Below are 18,547 nucleotides of genomic sequence, written 5' to 3' on the forward strand. Positions count from 1 at the left end.
CATGATGAATATATGCCAACACCAGTTTATGGTTAACCTTAATAATAACCTTAATAATCTCTATGATAAATGCAGGGAAATGCCAAAATAATGGAAACACTTGAGTAAACGAGGGATACAACGTATATTGAAAACAGGTGCTTCCACACAGGTGTGGTTTTCTGAGTTAATTAAGCAATTAACATCCCATCATGCTTAGAGTCATGTATAAAAATGCCCAGTTGCCCATTACTGTAGCATAGGGAGTATAAAGTATGTGTGGGTGTATGTGTGTATGTGTGTACGTGTGTACGTGTGTAACGTGTGTACGTGTGTGTGTGTGTGTGTGTGTGTGTGTGTGTGTGTGTGTGTGTGTGTGTGTGTGTGTGTGTGTGTGTGTGTGTGTGTGTGTGTGTGTGTGCGTGTGTGTCAGTCAGTCACCAGATCTCAACCCAATTGAACACTTATGGGAGATTCTGGAGCAGCACCTGAGACAGTCTTTTCCACTAAAGGATGGAATTTCTCGTGGGAGAATGGTGTCGCATCCCTCCAAGAGTTCCAGACACTTCTAGAATCTATGCCAAGGTGCATTGAAGCTGTTCTGGCAGCTTGTCGTGGCCCAACTCCCTATTAAGACACTTCATGTTGGTGTTTCCTTTATGTTGTCAGTTACCTGTATATGATAGTACCATAGAAATATAATGGTACTATCAAATGAATAGATCTATATTTCTATGGATAGTACTGTATTAGGCTGGGTGTATTGTTACCATGATGCCAAATTCCCTAAACACAGATTTCCCGGGAAACTATTTGGGTGGACAATCTATTTTCCAGAGCTCATTATTACCCAACACAATTATCTCTCATCCTCTCACAGACAAACAGAGGACATTTGGGGATTTGATTATTGAGCCTTCCTGCCATTCTGAAACACACACAGGAGCACATGCACACATTCATACACACACAGACACAAACTCTAAACAGACACACATACTCAGACGTTTTTTCTCTCCTCTCTCTCTGTGTCGTCGATGGAAACAGGAAGATTTCCTGTTCACTCTGATAAGAGACATAAAATTGATGTTTTCAGTCTGTCACGCCCTGGTCTAAGTATTTTGTGTTTTTCTTCATGTATTGGGTCAGGCCAGGGTGTGGCATGGAGTTTTTGTATTGTGGTGTGTTTTGTCTGGGGGTTTTGGTGTGTATGTTAGTGGGATTGTAGCTTAGTAGGGTGTTCTAGGAAAGTCTATGGCTGTCTGGAGTGGTTCTCAATCAGAGGCAGGTGGTTATCGTTGTCTCTGATTGGGAACCATATTTAGGCAGCCATATTCTTTGGTTGTATTGTGGGTGATTGTCCTTAGTGTCTTGATGTCATGAGTCTGTGTTAGTTTACACCAGTTTAGGCTGTTTCGGTTTTCATTACGTTTATTGTTTTGTTGAGTTTGTAAAGTTCGTGTTTCTTTATTATTTAATAAACATGGATTGCAATAGCCACGCTGCATTTTGGTCCGATCCTTGCTACACCTCCTCTTCCGAGGAGGAGATAGAAGAAAACCGTTACAGAATCACCCACCACAAACGGACCAAGCAGCGTGTCAACAGGCAGGAGCAGCCCAAAGAAGAGAAGCGCTATAAGGATTTCTGGACATGGGAGGAAATCCTAAACGGAGAAGGACCCTGGGCTCAGGCTGGAGAATATCGCCGCCCCAAGGAGGAACTGGAGGCGGTGAAAGCTGAGAGGCGCAGATATGAGGAGGCAGCACGGCGACGCGGACGTAAGCCTGAGAATCGGCCCCAAAAATTTCTTGGGGGGGGGCTAAGGGAGAGTGTGGCAGAGTCAGGAGTCAGACCTGAGCCAACTCTCCCTGTTTATCGTGAGGAGCCAAGGAGGAGACCAGAACCAGAGCCGGTGTTGGAGGTGAGCGAAACAGAGACTGTGAAGGAGTTAATGGGGAAATTGGAGGAGAGAGAAATGAGGGAGTTGCTGTGTTGGTGCTTTTTGCATGGAATTCGACCGACGGAACGTGTCGGGGATTTGATGGCACCTGGGTTAGCGCTCCATACTCGTCCTGAGGTGCGTGTTAGTCGGCTGGTGAAGTTGGTGCCAGCCTCACGCACCAGGCCTCCTGTGCACATCCCTAGCCTTACACGTCCTGTGCCAACACTGCTCTCAAGATCTCCAGTACGCCTTCACGGTCTAGCCCATCCTGTGCCACCTCCACACTCTAGTCCTCCGGTAGCAGCTCCCCGCACCAGGCTTCCTGTGCGTGTCCTCGATCCAGTACCACCGGTTCCAGCACCACGCACCAGGCCTTCAGTGCGCCTCGCCTGTTTAGCGCAGCCAGAGCCTGTCTCCTCTCCTGCGCTGCCGGAGCCTCCCGCCTGTTTAGCGCGGCCAGAGCCTGTCTCCTCTCCTGCGCTGTCGGAGCCTCCCGCCTGTTTAGCGCAGCCAGAGCCTGTCTCCTCTCCTGCGCTGCCGGAGTCTCCCGCCTGTTTAGCGCGGCCAGAGCCTGTCTCCTCTCCTGCGCTGTCGGAGCCTCCCGCCTGTTTAGCGCAGCCAGAGCCTGTCTCCTCTCCTGCGCTGCCGGAGTCTCCCGCCTGTTTAGCGAGGCCAGAGCCTGTCTCCTCTCCTGCGCTGCCGGAGCCTCCCGCCTGTTTAGCGCGGCCAGAGCCTGTCTCCTCTCCTGCGCTGCCGGAGCCTCCCGCCTGTTTAGCACGGCCAGAGCCTGTCTCCTCTCCTGCTCTGCCGGAGCCTCCCGCCTGTTTAGCGCTGTCGGAGCCTTTCTCTTCTCCTGCGCTGCCGGAGTCTCCAGTCTGCCCAGCGCCGCCAGTGCTCCCAGTCTGCCCAGTGCCGCCAGTCTGCCCAGCGCCGCCAGTATGCCCAGCGCCGCCAGTCTGCCCAGCGCCGCCAGTCTGCCCAGCGCCGCCAGTGCTCCCAGTCTGCCCAGCGCCGCCAGTGCTCCCAGTCTGCCCAGCGCCGCCAGTGCTCCCAGTCTGCCCAGCGCCGCCAGTCTGCTCAGCGCTGTCAGTCTGCCCAGCGTCGCCAGTGCTCCCAGTCTGCCCAGCGCCGCCAGTCTGCCAGACCCTTCCAGATCTGCCAGTCAACCAGACCCTTCCAGATCTGCCAGTCAACCAGACTCTTCCAGATCTGCCAGTCAGCCAGACTCTTCCAGATCTGCCAGTCAGCCAGACTCTTCCAGATCTGCCAGTCAGCCAGACTCTTCCAGATCTGCCAGTCAGCCAGACTCTTCCAGATCTGCCAGTCAGCCAGACTCTTCCAGATCTGCCAGTCAGCCAGACTCTTCCAGATCTGCCAGACTCTTCCAGATCTCTTCCAGATCTGCCAGACTCTTCCAGATCTGCCAGACTCTTCCAGATCTGCCAGTCAGCCAGACTCTTCCAGATCTGCCAGTCAGCCAGACTCTTCCAGATCTGCCAGTCAGCCAGACTCTTCCAGATCTGCCAGACTCTTCCGGATCTGCCGGTCAGCCAGACTCTTCCGGATCTGCCGGTCAGCCAGACTCTTCCGGATCTGCCGGTCAGCCAGACTCTTCCGGATCTGCCGGTCAGCCAGACTCTTCCGGATCTGCCGGTCAGCCAGACTCTTCCGGATCTGCCGGTCAGCCAGACTCTTCCGGATCTGCCGGTCAGCCAGACTCTTCCGGATCTGCCGGTCAGCCAGGATCTGCCGGATCTGCCGGTCAGCCAGGATCTGCCGGAGGCGCCGGTCAGCCAGGATCTGCCGGTGGCACCGGTCAGCCAGGATCTGCCGGTGGCACCGGTCAGCCAGGATCTGCCAGTCAGCCAGGATCTGCTGAGACCACCAGCCAGCCAGGATCTGGTAGATCTATCTACCTGCCCGAGCTTCCTCTCACTCCCGAGCTTCCTCTCACTCCCGAGCTTCCTCTCACTCCCGAGCTTCCTCTCACTCCCGAGCTTTCTCTCACTCCCGAGCTTTCTCTCACTCCCGAGCTGCCTCAGTCCCGAGCTGTCCTTCAGTCCCGATCTGCTCCTCAGTCCAGTGGGGTTCTGGGTGAGGACTACTAGGCCATGGTCGGCGGCGAGGGTGGACTATCCAGGGACGCGAGGAGAGGGGACTAAGACATTTATTGAGTGGGGTCCACGTCCCGCGCCGGAACCGCCACCATGGACAGACGCCCACCCGGACCCTCCCTATTTGTTTTGAGGTGCGTTCGGGAGTCCGCACCTTAGGGGGGGGGGGGTTCTGTCACGCCCTGGTCTAAGTATTTTGTGTTTTTCTTCATGTATTGGGTCAGGTCAGGGTGTGGCATGGAGTTTTTGTATTGTGGTGTGTTTTGTCTGGGGGTTTTGGTGTGTATGTTAGTGGGATTGTAGCTTAGTAGGGTGTTCTAGGAAAGTATATGGCTGTCTGGAGTGGTTCTCAATCAGAGGCAGGTGGTTATCGTTGTCTCTGATTGGGAACCATATTTATGCAGCCATATTCTTTGGTTGTATTGTGGGTGATTGTCCTTAGTGTCTTGATGTCCTGATTCTGTGTTAGTTTACACCAGTTTAGGCTGTTTCGGTTTTCATTACGTTTATTGTTTTGTTGAGTTTGTAAAGTTCGTGTTTCTTTATTATTTAATAAACATGGATTGCAATAGCCACGCTGCATTTTGGTCCGATCCTTGCTACACCTCCTCTTCCGAGGAGGAGATAGAAGAAAACCGTTACACAGTCGCTCACAGTTGCATTAATGAGGCTTTAACAGAATGCAGCAAAGACACACACACACACACACACACACACACAGAGAATCATAAAGGAGATTCTTCCCATGAACAAACGTCAATCATGGATATTACTGTAGAGTATATTATATTATAGGGTTTAATTCTGATATAATAATGATAGATGATTATAACAGTTATATTAAGACCCATTCCTATTGGTGCCCTCTGATCCAGTGTTCCGGGTGTTCCTTCCTCACTGTGTGAGGGCATACAGTATAAAGACTGGTGTAAAGGAGGGACAGAGCTTCACTGTGTTCTCAAATTCATATTCAGGGAGAGATATTATTATTCTAATCTGAAGTCACATTGAGTGGGTGATGATGGACAGCTTGTGGGCGTGTGATGGAGATTAGACCTAAGAACTCTCAAATTTGGCAGTCTGTAATGGCATTAAACATAAACTGACATTTTGATCCAGAAACCAAAACTGATCCTAGATCAGCACTCCTACTCTGAGACATTGTGGATACGGGCCCCTGATATGGTTGTCTTATGATGAACACAGAGGTGGTGAACAGTAGGTGGTAAAGGATCTCTGATTACCAATGTGACTGAACAAATACATTGACAGGAAGCAGTGTTGCCAAACATAACTACTGACCTTAATTCATCATTAGGGTTAGACTGACTGTCACGCCCTGACCTTAGAGAGCCATTTTATTTCTCTGTTTGGTTAGGTCAGGATGTGATGTGGGGTGGGCATTCTATGTTGTTTGTTTCTATGTTTTGTCTGGGTATGGTTCTCAATCAGGGACAGATGTCTATGGTTGTCTCTGATTGGGAATCATACTTTTTTCCTTTTGGTAGTTGTGGGTAGTTGTCTTTGTTTGTGCATGTAAAGCCTTACGGAGTTTCACGGTCGTTTTTGTTGAATTATTGTTTTGTTGGCGACATTTGCAAATAAAGGAAAATGTACGCTCACCACGCTGCACCTTGGTCCATTCCATACGACGGTCGTGACACTGATATTCATAGCTAGGGCTAAACTAACACTTATAGCTAAGTCTAGATGAACATTATTAGCTTGGGTTAGACTAACATTCCTAGCTAGGGCTAGACTAACATTCCTAGCTAGGGCTAGACTAACATTTCTAGCTAGGGCTATACTAACATTCCTAGCTAGTATTAGAATAACATTCCTAGCTAGGGCTAGACTAACATTCCTTGCTAGGATAAGACTAACATTCATAGCTAGGGTTAAACTAACATTCCTAGCTAGGTCTAGACTAACATTCATAGCTAGGGCTAGACTAACATTCATAGCTAGGGCTGGACTAACATTCCTAGCTAGGGCTGGACTAACATTCCTAGCTAGGGCTGGACTAACATTCCTAGCTAGGGCTAGACTAACATTCCTAGCTAGGGCTAGACTAACAGTCCTAGCTAGGGCTAGACCAACATTCCTAGCTAGGATTAGACTAACATTCCTAGCTAGGGCTAGACTAACATTCCTTGCTAGGATAAGACTAACATTCATAGCTAGGGTTAGACTAACATTCCTAGCTAGGATTAGACTAACATTCCTAGCTAGGGCTAGACTAACAACCCAAAAGGCAGACTATTGTGTATCAGGCATCTACTATGGTGGGAAATGAAGACAGCAGCTGACAACTTATGATAAGGCTGAGGACTGCTGGCAGAGTTAGCAAGACAGAGGAAATGACTATTCATTAGTTAAAGGACCAGTTTAGAACATTTATTGTGGAAACAGAATGGATGTGATAATGAGGATTCAGGAAGTCAATGAGAATGGAATCGATGAAGCAGAGGGCCGCAGATGAAGGATCCAGAGGGTTGACCCTGTAGAGTTTGGCTTGGAGTCTCAGGTAGACGTCCCCGTCAGGCTGTGGTAGTAAGGCTGCTGTGGTGATGACAATCCCCCCCAAGAGATCCTCGGAAGAACCTTATAGATACTAGCTAGACGGATGCAAAACCTTGATCAGGCTCGTAACATGCAGTGTCATTCAACGCAACATGCACTAGACTAACATTCATAGCTAGGGATAGACTAACATTTATAGCTAGGGCTAGACTAACATTCATAGCTAGGGCTAGACTAACATTTATAGCTAGGGCTAGACTAACATTTATAGCTAGGGCTAGACTAACATTCATAGCAAGGGCTAGACTAACATTCATAGCTAGGGCTAGACTAACATTTATAGCTAGGGCTAGACTAACATTTATAGCTAGGGCTAGACTAACATTCATAGCAAGGGCTAGACTAACATTCATAGCTAGGGCTAGACTAACATAACTAGGGCTAGACTAACATTCATAGCTAGGGCTAGACTAACATAACTAGGGCTAGACTAACATTTATAGCTAGGGCTAGACTAACATTTATAGCCAGGGCTAGACTAACATTCATAGCTAGGGCTAGACTAACATTTATAGCTAGGGCTAGACTAACATTTATAGCTAGGGCTAGACTAACATTTATAGCTAGGGCTAGACTAACATTTATAGCTAGGGCTAGACTAACATTTATAGCTAGGGCTAGACTAACATTCATAACTAGGGCTAGACTAACATTTATAGCTAGGGCTAGACTAACATTCACATAACTGTAAACTCTCAGGCAGAGATTGTATTGCCAAAGAATTCCTTCACATAATTCAAACCAAACGCAAAGAGATTCAGGTTCACAGCCAACAGGTGTGTGTGTGTGTGCTTGCATTGTGATGAAATTCCTGGCTATCCCCGTCCACAACACCCTAGCAAAACTAAAACCTACTTGAAGGTAACAGCGCTCACTGTTGCCCCTAGTGGCTGATTTCCACGTAATCTCTTGACGTCCTCAGATGGATGGACGTAGAATACTGACTTGTACCGTGTGCTACCGGGCTGGAACAGATACCCACAGAAAGCATCTCTGTGTCATTTTATTGGGGTTGAATGTAATGGTGTTATCTTTCATATTGGAACCCGACACCTTGATTCTGTATCTGTTATGTTGTTAGAGGAAAGTTTCCTATCAAAGATACGTCTCTTATACTTCCTACTGAGATGCATTGTGATCATAACTCATCTCAATCTCCTGTTACATACACACACACACACACACACACACACAACTCGCCTTTCCTGACACAGTTGAAACAGTCCGTCTCTGTCCTATTCAGACACAGTCGGCAAATTTACCACGGTAACTCTTCCTCTCTGTCCGTTTTATAATGAATCTATACACCAGCCTAGCGCTCCAGTCTCCAGCAGAAACAGACCGGCCGTAGGGCTGTTTGGCAAATGCCAGATGGGCTGGTCCATTGTTAGCTGAGTGGGCCTGTCTAGTTTTTTCTTGAGCAGAATTATAATTATTTGGCTAATACTGGGGGCCTTGAAGAAAACCATGGGCCATTATGGGGGCCTTGAAGAAAACCATGGGCCATTATGGGGGCCTTGAAGAAAATAATGGGCCAGTGTGGGGGCCTTGAAGAAAACAATGGGCCATTATGGGGGCCTTGAAGAAAACAATGGGCTAGTTTGGGGGCCTTGAGGAAAACCGGTGTGTTAGAAATGCCCAGGCCAATTTCTGGTCCCAGTCCGTCTCTGGTCTCCAGCCCATAAAGCATTATATTATATTATATTATATTATACAAATCTCTCCTGTCATTCTCTCTCCACATTCTCTATGGGCTTTTTCATTACTGGTACCTACTAAAAGAGAATGCTAGAAATTAATGGAATGCCTTCTTATCCTATTAGAACCCAATGGCCTGTGGAAAGTATTGGAGGCACACACACACACACACACACACCACTTCCCTCTGTCATCGCAATGCGTCATCTAGAAAAAAATCATGCCGGTGATTCATAAATGCAGATTTTTTTATACAACTGCATTTTTCTATGAGTATCTTGTTGTAGCTGGAACCTGATGCACCTGAGGGAGGGATGTGTGTGTTAATGTGTGTGATGGACAACAATCAGCCAGGAGCAGAAAGCTCTTAATGGGATGACATGAATGAAACAGATATTGTGAAGTGGCAAACAGATATTGAAGAGGGCCAAGCGTGTCATGATGAATGTATTATTCAACAAATTAGATATTTTCACTCATCTTTGGTAAACTTAAAAAAAAAAAAAAGAAGTTTTACAACATTGCTCCATTTCAACTGACACTGTATTTTTTGTGCACGTTATGGGGAATAGGGTGCATTATATAGGGAATAGGGTGCATTATATAGGGAATAGGGTGTTATTTGGGGTGCTTCCTAGAATGCAATTCAGGCCCCTAGTCTAGGTCAATATATAGTAGGAGGAAGATAGCCTTACTGTCATAGTCCGACTCACTACCTGTATGTCAGTTGGGATAGAGCCTTGAGTGCAGGTTGGGCCCGAGCCTGTCAGAGATGTCTTCATGGGCCTGTTCACAGCACCACAGTGTAGGAGGAAGATACTAGAGGATAACCTTCCTGTCACAGCCTGTGATTTACTACCTATCTGTCTGAAGGGGGGGCTCCAGTCTCTCACTCATTCAATTACAACTGTTTTATGACTCGCAGACCATCCACAGAGCACACATGCGCACACGCGCACACACAGCATCCCCCAGAGTAAACACAGTAATCTCTGCTCAATCAAATACAGCCAGAGGGCCTCATCCAGATGGGATAACTCACAGTCCTGAAGATGCCATGCTGCCAGGCAGTCCCCACTCCCCACCTTTATTGCTTTGTTTGGGCTTTTACAGCAAATAGCTAATAACTGAGTCTGTCTGGTCTCTACCCTCTGCTGCCACAACTATACAAAAAATGGGTCTGTTTTTTTACACTCATTTTCTCCTGGCTGTCACTGAGAAAAAGAGCTGTTCGGTTGTTCATCGATAATCTGTTTATCAATATGTTTCCAAGCCCACAACCAAACATAACATCATGTAATGTTCTACCGTCTATGTTGGCGATGAGGACAAAACAACAATCGGGATATTGACGATTCCTCAGACATGTTCTTTTGTATTTCCTGTCTGTCCCTGTAGAACGAGCCGTTTGTCTGTCCTTCGATAAACTCGACAAAACCTGCCACCGTTAGTCCAAGTAATCACACATTACAAACATCTCGTAGACCATCTATGTTGGAGATTAGAGCAAAACAACAATTATCACTGTCTAGGCTTCTCCTTATTGGTTCAATGAATCTCAATCACATGCTGGTAATGATCATAACCATCTCCTTCCACACCTTGCAATAACCCTGATGTAATGATGGCGCGGTGAGACATCCTCCTCCGGGAGTCTCTGCAAACCTAAGAAGGATGCCGGCAATTGAACCTCTGTCGGTTGCCTGACTGCCTCTAATTTCAACCATTTGAAGCACATCTGTAATCTTTTCCTGTTGCATTACCTTCTGGGTGTGTGTGTCTCTCCAAGGATGAGGAGCTCCTGAAAGAACAAATACTCGTTATCGCTTATCTCCTCAAGCGCTGCCGCGCCGACACCAGCCGGTGACGACGGTGGCAGGCCTGTATAGCCTACAGTACAGCCTTGAGTCCCACTCTCTCTTCCATGTTTGTGTGGTTTTATTGGACGATAGGACTGTGAAAAGAAGACAATAAAGGTATGAGTGTGAGACAGAAGGGGACTGGGTAGAGTTTGATCCCATGCCAAATCAGGCCAATCTGTGTCCTGTCCAGGGGGTGTACTTATACATCAAATTGCCTCAAGTTACAACAAGAGATAAGTTCCTGACCAATGGGCTGTTCTGGCTCCTTTCCTATGGGCCGTTCTGGCTCCTGCCCAATGGGCCGTTCTGGCTCCTGCCCTATGGGCCGTTCTGGCTCCTGCCCTATGGGCCGTTCTGGCTCCTGCCCTATCGGCCGTTCTGGCTCCTGCCCTTATGGGCCGTTCTGGCTCCTGCCCTATGGGCTGTTCTGGCTCCTGCCCTATGGGCCGTTCTGGCTCCTGCCCTATGGGCCGTTCTCAAGCGAGGCTACTTACTTTACTTACTACATCTCAGGCTGCTACGTGTTGTTTTCAGCTGAGAGTTCCCACTTAGCCACTTAGCAGGGGGGAGGAGAGGTCCCCAGATGTGAGAGCAATGGAGGGAGGGATGGTGGAGCTGGAGAACGACTGGGGGGGGGGAGAAGAGGGAGAGGGGTTTGTTTGTAAGAGGGACCAGAATAAGCTGGCTGTTTGTTATGTTGGCCCCCCAGGGACCCTGAGGATAGACTACTAGGAACTCTGGACAGGCTCCATCTGGCTCCATGCTGAGTGGGTCAGAGAGATAACACACACACACACTCTGGACCAATCACTGGGGGATGACACATCCAGGAAAACGTTCCTCTCTCTAAGATCACATCCTTAAAGTGGGCTATGGGGTAATGTTTCTGTTTATATATATCAATATGGGATCAGCACTTTTCCTTGACCCATGAGACATGAGATCAGGAAAATACTCCAGTTATAAGAGAACTAAAAGTGTGTGAATGTTTAAATGAGGCATCTGACTGGACATCATACTGTACCACATAGTAGTTCATGACAAATGGAATTACCACGGACTATCTGCTGCTTTCTGGGGTCATTTTTCATTTCGTGAAAGATTCGATCTCACTACTTTGCTGAGAAAATCCCCCATGGTCTGAGTAATTCCCCATGAAACAAACAAAACTACCAACATGTGAGCAGAGAAAGAGAGAGAAAGAGAACGAGAGAGCAAGAGAGAGTTTAGAGAGCAGAGCAGATGGTTTCCATCCCCTAAGCTCTCCTCTCCACTTTTCCTGCCGCTGCTCGGATGGACAGATCTGCCTGTTGTGAGGAAAGAAGGATCAAATGATTACTTCATCAGCATTCCACGGAGCAACTCATACGGACAACTGATTCTCTCACTCCTCTCCCTGTATATGGCCCCGTACACACTCAGGTTGTACAACTGACATACAACACATTTGACACAACTGTTTTAATACAGCAGAGAGTTTGTCTGCACAATTTTACGTAAACAAAGGTTGTCAAGAATCAATGGTTGTGTAATCGCTTTTGTGCAGTGAAGCTCTCCGTTGTCAGACACAACAATACCAGTTGTAACACAACCGTTGTGTCAAATAATTAGCATTTGACCTGCTCTGTGTCTTATTTTTTATATTCCCCCATCCACCCACCCACTCACCCACCCATCCACCCACCCACCCACCCATCCATCCATCCATCCATCCATCCATCCTTCCACTAACTAGAAGCACAAGCATTTCGCTACACATGCATTAACAGCTGCTAACCATGTGTTTGTGACCAATAAAATCTGATTTGATTTGACCCATCCGTCTCCCCACCCACCCACCCACCCACCCACCCCCACCCATCCTTCCATCCACCGACCCACCCACCCACCCACCCACCCTTCCTTCCTTCCATCCACCGACCCACCCACCCACCCATCCTTCCACCCACCCACCCACCCACCCACCCACCCACCCACCCACCCACCCACCCTTCCATCCACCCACCCACCCACCCACCCATCCTTCCATCCACCCACCCACCCATCCTTCCATCCACCGACCCACCCACCCATCCTTCCATCCACCCACCCATCCTTCCACCCACCCACCCACCCACCCATCCATCCATCCTTCCATCCATCCACCCACCCACCCATCTATCCACCCACCCATCCTTCCATCCACCCATCCACCCACCCATCCACTAACCATAAGCTCTAAGGATATAAGGCTTCTTTGTAAATCAAAAACATGAGGCATATTTCTGCCTTTTTCTCAGCGATTGTTGATGTAGAAGATGTATTTAAAAGCTTCCCATTTGTCTTTCCCTGTGGGAAGGGATTGAGGGAGGGGTGAGAGGATGGAAGGATAAGAGGATAGAGGGCAGATGTGGTTGGAGCGGTAGAGGAGAGGAGAGAGAGAGCATGGAGTTGCTTCAGGGGCCAAGGCTTATTTCTAAAATGCACTCTTTGTTTCTCTCTCTCTCTCTCTCACACACACACACACACACACACACACACACACACACACACACACACACACACCTGTATTGATTAACAATGTGTTGCTCAAAGAGAGATACAAACAAAGTGACTCCCTGCAGACTCTCTACAAGAGCTTCTCTTTACTATGACCTGTGCTGCCATGCAACCAATACATCGGCATAGTTTAAAAGCCTTTTCTTCCCAAATAGTAAATAAATACATGGGCTCACAAGTGGGATGGAATACAGATGGAATACAGTGGGATGGAATACAGATGGAATACAGTGGGATGGAATACAGTGGGATGGAATACAGATGGAATACAGATGGAATACAGTGGGATGGAATACAGATGGAATACAGTGGGATGGAATACAGTGGGATGGAATACAGATGGAATACAGTGGGATGGAATTCAGATGGAATACAGTGGGATGGAATTCAGATGGAATACAGTGGGATGGAATACAGATGGAATACAGTGGGATGGAATACAGATGGAATACAGTGGGATGGAATACAGATGGAATACAGTGGGATGGAATACAGTGGGATGGAATACAGATGGAGTACAGATGGAATACAGTGGGATGGAATACAGATTGAATACAGTGGGATGGAATACAGTGGGATGGAATATAGATGGAATACAGATGGAATACAGTGGGATGGAATACAGATGGAATACAGTGGGATGGAATACAGTGGGATGGAATACAGTGGGATGGAATACAGATGGAATACAGTGGGATGGAATACAGATGGAATACAGATGGAATACAGTGGGATGGAATACAGATGGAATACAGATGGAATACAGTGGGATGGAATACAGTTTTCCACTAGCTGTCAGAAGTATTTGAAGATTTTATTTTATCCTTTATTTAACTAGACAAGTCAGTTAAGGACAAATTCTTATTTATTTTACAATGACGGCCTACCCCGGCCAAACCCGGACGACACTGGGCCAGTTGTACGCCGCCCTATGGGATTACAATTCCAGCCGGATGTGATGCAGCCTGGCTAATAATAATGGATGGTTCTGGATCAAAGTTGAGCTATCAAGTGGAATAGAATAATCAAATGACACTGTGAACAAGTCTATCTGAAGAACAGAACAAAGCTTTTGAAAGAAAAGTGAGAGATTGTTTCATTAGGGTTGTCTAGTAGTCTTGGAGTTGAGGCAATAGACTACGTAGTTACTGTGGATCAACTATTTTACAGCATATGATCATCTCTGGTTTATGACAATTGATTATTATTTGATGTGGATTAGGTCCTATTAAACAGTAGCCAACTGTCATTGCTAATTCAATCTAAAGATTGATAAAAGCGTCCAACTGAACCTATTTGCCACCCATTTTCCAGATCAAATAAACGTACAGTATAAACACACACAGAGAGAGAGAGAGAGAGAGAGAGAGAGAGAGAGGCACACACACACACAGAGAGAGAGAGAGAGAGAGAGAGAGAGAGAGACACACACACACACACACAGAGAGAGAGAGAGAGAGAGAGAGAGAGGCACACACACACACAGAGAGAGAGAGAGAGAGAGAGAGAGAGAGGCACACACACACACACACACAGAGAGAGAGAGAGAGGCACACACTCACACAGAGAGAGAGAGAGAGAGAGGCACACACACACAGAGAGAGAGAGAGAGAGACACACAGTCTTGTAACAAATGTATATTTACTAATGCACCTGTTTTTCGTTTTAAGTGCCACGCGACAAGGCTCATTCCCAGTTTAAATATTTGCTCGTCATGTAGGTTTAACATCCGCATTGTTCTTCTAGCTCTCTGAGGTGCATTAAATAACATGTACCAGTAACCACCTCTCTTAGATTATGTCCCAAATGGCCAATAGGGCTCTGGTCAAAAGAAGTGCACTATGTGGGGGATAGGGTGCCGTTTGGGAAGCATCTCTTTCGTGCTCTCTCATGTAGCGCAGCACAAAGCAGCACTCCAAAAACCAGCACAAATACAACACCCCTCACTGTTTATATCCTCTTTCTTTGATAGATATGAACATTTGTGTACGATAAAAATTATACTAATGCTCAATTTTACATCATATTCCTTTATGTTTTGTGATTTTTTAAATATTCTTGTCTACATTTACCCTTTTGTGGATCAGTGAAGTAATTTAAGATCAATCTTATATTACATGTCTGTCTGGTGTACTCATAACAGCAATGACATTTATATTGTGTGTTTTCCTTTCATCCTGTAACAGCAATGACACACAGCCTGGTATGTGACTGGTATCAACGTGAAACATGGTCAGTCGCTTTTTTCCAGGAAATACAATTATTTAGATGATGTACACAGTGTGTGTGTGTGCCACAGGAGGCTGCTGAGGGGAGGACAATGGAATGACATCAAACACATGGAAAACACAGGGTTAATGTATCTGATACCATTCCACCTATTCTACTCCAGCCATCACCACGAGCCCGTCCTCCTCAATGAAGGTGCCACCAACCAAATCAATTTAGAGTTTTCCTTTTTTCAATATAAATTATTATAAAAAGATATGGCAACCAATAGAATGGTATACCGTATATATGGGGGATACAACAATCCCAGCTCTGCAGATTTTGCTGCAACGAGACAGAATCCTTCGATCTGTTTTGATACTGTCCATACGTAGCTGGTTGTTGGTTGCAGGTCCAGGAACAGATGAAGAATTGCAACACGTACCTGGAGTTAACTCTGGAGATAGGGTGATCTGAAAAGTCAGAGTCAATCGATCAATAACATAATAATACTCTAAGCAGAAATGTTTTTTTTCTTTCATTTATAATTTGTGGAAACTATGAGAATAGAGAGAACTTTTGTGAAACGGCACAGTTGGAAAGTTATATGGCAAATAGAAATCACAACTGGATGGTGGTCAGAAATAGATCAGAGGGGTTGAGTGGAGCTGAAGGATGGGACTAAAAACAAACAAAAAATAACTAATGTAAAATATACTGTGTCTGTAAAATGCATATAGTACGTATAAACTGGAAGTAGAAGCCTAAGTGTTGTTGTTCATTAGTTTACTCCAATTACGGAAGGAGTGGTAGTGTTAGGGGGAAATAATAAAGGAAAATATATATAAATAAATTATAATATATCTGTATCTATATTTTTAACATGATATATACACTATATTTATACACTACCGGTCAAAGGTTTTAGAACACCTACTCATTCAAGGGTTTTTCTTTATCTTTTACTATTTTCTACATTGTAGAATAATAGTGAAGACATTAAAACGATGAAATAACATATATGGAATCATGTAGTAAATGTTATTAAACAAATCAAAATATATTTTATATTTGAGATTCTTCAAATAGCCACCCTTTGCCTTGATGACAACTTTGCACACTCTTGGCATTCTCTCAACCAGCTTCACATGGAATGCTTTTCCAACAGTCTTGAAGGAGTTCCCACATATGCTGAGCACTTGTTGGCTGCTTTTCCTTGACTCTACGGTCCGACTCATCCCAAACTATCTCAATTTGGTTGAGGTCGGGGGATTGTGGAGGCCAGGTCATCTGATGCAGCACTCCATCACTCTCCTTCTTGGTAAAATAGTTCTTACACAGCCTGGAGGTGTGTTAGGTCATTGTCGTGTTGAAAAACAAATCATAGTCCCAATAAGCCCAAACCAGATGGGATGGTGTATCGCTGCAGAATGCTGTGGTAGCCATGCTGGTAAAGTGTGCCTTGAATTCTAAATAAATCACAGACAGTGTCACCAGCAAAGCACCCCCACACCATCACACCTCCTCCTCCATGCTTTACAGTGGGAAATACACATGCGGAGATCATCAATTCACCCACACCGCGTCTCACAAAGACACGGCTGTTGGAACCAAAAATCTCCAATTTGGACTCCAGACCCAAGGACAAATTTCCACCGGTCGCCTCCAGAGTGGTGCAGTGGTCTAAGGCACTACATCACAGTGCTAGCTGTGCCACTAGAGATTCTGGGTTCGAGCCCAGGTCACAGCCGGCCGCGACCGGGAGGCCCACGGGCGGCGCACAACTGGCCCAGCGTCGTCTGGGTTAGGGAGAGGTTGGCCGGCAGGGATATCCTTGTCTCATCGCGCATTAGCGACTCCTGTGGCGGGCTGGGCGCAGTGCACGCTGACGCGGTCGCCAGATGTACGGTGTTTCCTTCGACACATTGGTGCGGCTGGCTTCCGGGTTGGATGGGCATTGTGTCAAGAAGCAGTGCGGCTTGGTTGGGTTGTGCTTCGGAGGATGCGTGGCTCTCGACCTTCGCCTCTCCCGAGTCCGTATGGGAGTTGCAGCGACGAGACAAGACTGTAACTACTACCAATTGGATACCACGAAATTGGGGAGAAAAAAGGGGTGAAAAATCTACTAAAAAAATTAAAGAATTGATGGATGTCCATTGCTCGTGTTTCTTGGCCCAAGCAAGTCTCCTCTTCTTATTGGTGTCCTTTAGTAGTGGTTTCTTTGCAGGAATTCGATCACCTAGGCCTAATTCACACAGTCTCCTCTGAACAGTTGATGTTGAGATGTGCCTGTTACTTGAACTCTGTGAAGCATTTATTTGGGCTGCAATTTCTGAGGCTGGTAACTCTAATGAACTTATCCTCTGCAGCAGAGGTAACTCTGGGTCTTCCTTTCCTGTGGCGTTCCTCATGAGACCCAGTTTCATCATAGCGCTTGATGGTTTTTGTGACTGCACTTGAAGAAACTTTCAAAGTTCTTGACATTTTCCGTATTGACTGACCTTCATGTCTTAACTTAAAGTAATGATGGACTGTCGTTTCTCTTTGTTTTTTTTAGCTGTTCTTGCCATAATATGGACTTGATCTTTTACCAAATAGAGATATCTTCTGTATACCACCACTACCTTGTCACAACACAACTGATTGACTCAAACGCATTAAAAAAGAAAGAACTTCCACAAATTAACTTTTCAGGCACACCTGTTAATTGAAATGCATTCCAGGTGACCACCTCATGAAGCTGGCTGAGAGAATGCCAAGAGTGTGCAAAGCTGTCATTAAGGCAAAGGGAGGCTACTTTGAAGAATCTCAAATATAAATATATTTGGATTTATTTAACACTTCTTTGGTTACTACATGATTCCATATGTGTTATTCCATAGTTTTGATGTTTTCACTATTATTCTACAATGTAGAAAATAGTACAAATAAAAAAATACACTTGAATGAGTAGGTGTTCTAAAACTTTTGACCGGTAGAGTATATGGGGGATTGGAAATGACGGAGACAATTAAATCTATCTGCAATATTAAAGCTGATCCACCCCCTAAAAACACATTATTAAAATAAAGTGCCATCAACCTCCTGTGGTGTGTGTCTTAATATATATATATATATATATTCTCTCTCTCTCTCTCTCTCTCTCTCTCTCTCTCTCTCTCTCTGTCTCTCTCTCTTTTTGTCTCTCTCTCTTTTGTCTCTCTCTCTCTCTCTCTCTCTCTCTCTCTCTCTCTCTCTCTCTCTCACACACACATACAGATGCACGTAAACACACACACACAGCGTCACAGGTTGAGAGAGTGAGTGTAGAGCGTGAGAGAGAGGGAGCATGAGAAAAAGAGAGCGAGAGTGAGAGAGACAGAGCGACAGAGAGAGAAAGAGAAGAGAGAGGGGAAACAACCCTTACAGAAAAAACATTTTGAATTTCACTTGATCACATGTGAAGTGTTCCAAAAACACATGTTTTCATGTGATCACGTGGTCTTATGTAATGTCTATATGATAATGTGACAACATGTAAACCAACGTGATAACATGGAACTGTACGTGTTAATAGATGTGATCACATATGAAGTGTTCCAAATGAACGTTTTCACATGATTTCACATGTGAAAGTTCAT

Source organism: Oncorhynchus nerka, linkage group LG15 (assembly GCF_034236695.1).
Source record: "Oncorhynchus nerka isolate Pitt River linkage group LG15, Oner_Uvic_2.0, whole genome shotgun sequence".
Taxonomy (NCBI): domain Eukaryota; kingdom Metazoa; phylum Chordata; class Actinopteri; order Salmoniformes; family Salmonidae; genus Oncorhynchus; species Oncorhynchus nerka.